The following is a 4661-nucleotide window of genomic DNA, read 5'->3' on the forward strand; positions in this document are numbered from 1 at the left end:
TGCCAAATGCACAATGATCAAACCATCACATAATATGAATGTGTCAGCCCTGTCTGTGTAACATATAAACTCAAACCAATGAAATTACTCAGCATTGATCTTATTGCTTTTTCCCCAAAAAATAAAACAAAAAAGTACTTGAAACTTCAATCAAGTTCCCTGAGCATTTGACAAAACGAATAGTTGTGCACGGAAATGTCAATAATAAAACCTATCCTTCTCATCGTTGGATAAGTAAGTTTCACACCATTTTTTGTGTGCAAGCGTGGTTCAGCAGACTATCAGTGGAAGCTCAAAAGTTTGTAACCTATTCCCAGAGCGAGGCCCATTGAAAACTGAACACAGCACTTGCAAGCTTCTTGTCTTATTAACAACGCTCCATCACGCCAACGCACCATCCGAAAATAAAGTGTGGAAATGGAGAACTGAAAACAGCGAGTTTAAATCGGCCATAAATGTAATATAGACAGGCAGACAGACAGATAGATAGATAGAGAGATAGACATATATATGAATATTATACATATGTATATGTATATATATATATATATATATATATATATATATATATATATTGAGAGAGAGACTGTTCACAAGTTCTTACGAGTTGATGTGGAAGCAGCAGCCCACGGAACGCAGAAGACATGAGAAGATAAGTTTGTGAGAAAGCTGGAGAGATAACAATCATCTCGAACACCTTCAGTTTGGTTGACAGTCGGATGTTGCGCTCGTTCAGTACCCGGGATCGCCGAGTCTGCAAAGCTTGTGCTTGATTTGCCTTGCAAAGATCCTGGCGTTAATATCCCTGTTGTGTGAGGGAACCGTCACTGGAGATGATACTGCCCAGGTATTTGAACCCCTCTTACAGTTTACTTCAATTCTGTTCCCTCCATGCAGATGGAGAGGTAACAGGTTGTGTAGATAGCGGGATGGGACTGGGGTGGAACGTCCATTTTGCCAAGACTGGTGGTGAGACTATATAATGACAAATGCTGGAGGGGAACGTCCATTTAAGTAAGATTGATGGTGAGACCAAATTATGACAAATAAGATAATCCAACCTCTATCTAAGCAGGACTGATTGTGAGACCAAATGATACCAAATACTGAAGTGGAACCTCTATTTTACCAAGAGTGGTGGTGAGACCAAATGATAACAAATACTGTAATGGAACCTCTATTTTACCAAGCCTGAGGGTGAGACCAAATAACAACAAATAATGTAGCGGAACCTCTATCATACCAAGAATTATGGTGAGACCAACTGACAACAAAAAATGGAGGGGAACCCCTATTTTACCAAGACTGAGGGTGAGACCAAATGATAACAAATAATGTAGCGGAACCTCTATTTTGCCAAGACTAATGATGGTAGTGGGAGTGGGTTTGGGGGTAAATCCAACTGGGAGGCGGAAGAGGGTTAGTTCTGAGAAGTTGAAGTTTATTCCCCCCCCCCCATTCCCCCTGGGTGGTGTGGTGGGTGGGGGAGAGGGGGGTGGGGGTGGGGGGTCATTCAAGGGAAGTTTACGAAGACTCCGTGATCGATCTGGGCTAACCACATTAAATTTGACCCCGGGATGAAAACTAACGGAGACATGAATAGGCTGTAAAAGCACCGGGTTTTCCTGTCCTATGCTACTCCCTCTTTCAATGATGGCAGGGCCAGGAAGTGCCACTGTCTGTGTGTGGCCAGCATTCTGAGATCTCTGCTGTCCGTCGGAAGGGAAGGGGGGGGGGCTATTGGGGGGAGTGAGGGGCAGGGGGGAGGGGGGGAGTGGGGTTTGCTGCTCACATACCCTGTCTTTTCACTGGGTTGCTGCTCACTTACCCTGTCTTTTCACTGGGTTGCTGCTCACTTATCCTGTCTTTTCACTGGGTTGCTGCTTACTTACACTGTCTTTTCACTGGGTTGCTGCTCACTTATCCTGTCTTTTCACTGGGTTGCTGCTCACTTATCCTGTCTTTTCACTGGGTTGCTGCTTACTTACCCTGTCTTTTCACTGGGTTGCTGCTTGCTTACACTGTCTTTTCACTGGGTTGCTGCTTGCTTACCCTGTCTTTTCACTGGGTTGCTGCTTACTTACTACCCTGTCTTTTCACTTGGTTGCTGCTTACATACCCTGGGTTGCTGCCTACGTACCCTGTCTTTTCACTGGGTTGCTGCCTACGTACACTGTCTTTTCACTGGGTTGCTGCTTACTTACTCTGTCTTTTCACTGATTTCCCCAGAGCCTTGGCTGTTCAAATGGATCAGTTCATACCCTGCGGCCTTGCTGTGTCAGCCTGTAGTCATCACACTTCAACAACGGCACCCGATAAACAACGAAGAAGAAGAAGAAAGGAACAAGAAGAAGACGAAGACCAAGTGGAAAGAGAAGAAGAAGGAGAAGAAGAGGGTGAAACATGAGGAGGAGGGGGAGGAGGTGTCGGGGGAGGGAGAATAAAAACGGCGTCTTATCTGAGTTCCTCAAAGTCTGACCTGCGCGCTGAGTTTAGTATGTGAAGATAAGGCATCTGCCCGCTCGGTCGCCCCCCGACCCACAATCCGTTTGTTTGTGTGTGTGTGTGTGTGTGTGTGTGTGTGTGTGTGTGTGTGTGTGTGTGTGTGTGTGTGTGTGTTTTCAAAGCAGAAGTGACGTGGCGTAAATGAGTTAGTCCGGGGCCGCATGGTTTGACACTTCCTTGGAACTGAAACTGAAACAGAGTTTCTGGACTCATTCAATGGGCGCTCTGCTCTGGGAATAGCGGTTACGTAACAACAAAATCAAAGGCAAGAGTGTCGTCACCACACAGAGTTAATTGTAAGCGCAGAAAATTGTATCAACTTGAAAAAAGACACCGTCTACGAAGCACCTCGAACACCATTCATGCAGAAACAAGACACGTAGAAGAAATAAGACAGCAGTAACAACATCGTGCTTCAAGCTCAAAATGCTTCCCACATAGGCCTCATCCTTTCAGCCAATACACATGTTTCCAATGCATGAATGTTTATCTATTGCATATTTACAAACGTATTGCTCACATCAAGATTTCACAAATATACGACTTTTGTAGGCTCTGATGACAACAACGTTAAGAGCGATAATAGTAATAATGATAGTAATAACAGAAAAAAAAATGCTACAATGATGACGACGATGATGAAGATGATGGTGATGGTTATTTCTTGCCTGGAGAAATCAGACATATCCGACCAGTTGATTAATTATCTTTTGAAATGCTCGCCATACTGGCGTGATTGACTTATGCTGGTAAAGTCGTTTGTGTGTGTGTGTGTGTGTGTGTGTGTGTGTGTGTGTGTGTGTGTGTGTGTGTGTGTGTGTGTGTGTGTGTGTGTGTGTGTGTGTGTGTGTGAGAGAGAGAGAGAGAGAGAGAACACATGCTAAGTTTTCATGTTGTTTTTATCCCACGTACTTGAATCGTACTTGCTATTCGTCATTAAAGGTCAAGGAAAAATATTCTGTTGAGAAGTGCATGTTGACAGTTGACTTACACAATTATGATGAGGGCCGTAGCTGTTATGACAATCCTCCTCCTCCCCCTCCTACTCCTCGCCACCATCATTACCATGATCATCATCAAATATGCAGCAGATATGTTAGCAAATGTAAATGTTTCGATAAATGAAATGAAATCTAAGCAAAACGATGAATCCAGGTATACAACTCCATTTTACAATTTATACAATGATATGGACAGTCAGCACAAAAAGAAATACACATTCAAATAAATAAGTAAATGTCCAATCATATAAAGAATAAACAAATAAACGTATAATGAAATAAATCGTAAACATTCAAATTGATAAGTAAATGTCAAAGCACATAAATGAATAAATGATTAAACATATAGAGAAATAAACAGGCAAACAAACAGATACATTCATATAAAAAAAAAATCGGAACAAAACTCCGGAATGCATTCGCGAATTACAAATAAAATGTATGATCTGTCCCATGCTAATTATATTCTATCTTCGTAACAGAAAAAGAAAAAGAAAAGAAAAGCTTCATAAACAACACAAGTCCGCACTGCAGTTTCATACAGACACAAAAATCGCAATCCTTTATCACTCTGTCTCCTTCAAGCACTCAGGCTTAAAAGCGGTGCAGTTTTGGCTTTCAGGATGAATTCAAACCGTGACCTGATCACACAAACATTTAGTACTAACGCTGCTCTAACCTTCAACACGACTGATCTCAGTCTGCTAGCATAGCGAAACAAGAAAGAAAAAAAAGATAAAATAAAAACGAACAATGCAGCTATTGTCTAACAATATATTTGTTTAAGGAAAGAGAGACGGCAAAGGATGATTTCCTTTTGCCACCTCTGGTATGGGTTACACGCCTAAAAATGAGTCGGGATGTATGGGCTACCCACGCAAAACGAGGAAGAAGCTTCAAAGGGAAATCGTAGTGGCGTAAAGCCATAGGTGGACGTACACAGCACCACAAAGACAAGAAAGGTGGAGGGAGTTGGTTTTATGTGGGGAGGAAAAAAACAGGACAACCGATATTTTTTGCTTTTTTTGTACAGTTAGTTGTGTCCTTTCTTCGTTGCAGTTGCGTCATTTCAAAAGTCAACACTTGGGTGACAATGGACGAGCGAGTTGAAAACACCTGCTGCACGACTACCCGGACTGCACGAACGATCTTTGT

The sequence above is a fragment of the Babylonia areolata genome, chromosome 1 (assembly GCF_041734735.1).
Source record: "Babylonia areolata isolate BAREFJ2019XMU chromosome 1, ASM4173473v1, whole genome shotgun sequence".
NCBI lineage: Eukaryota > Metazoa > Mollusca > Gastropoda > Neogastropoda > Buccinidae > Babylonia > Babylonia areolata.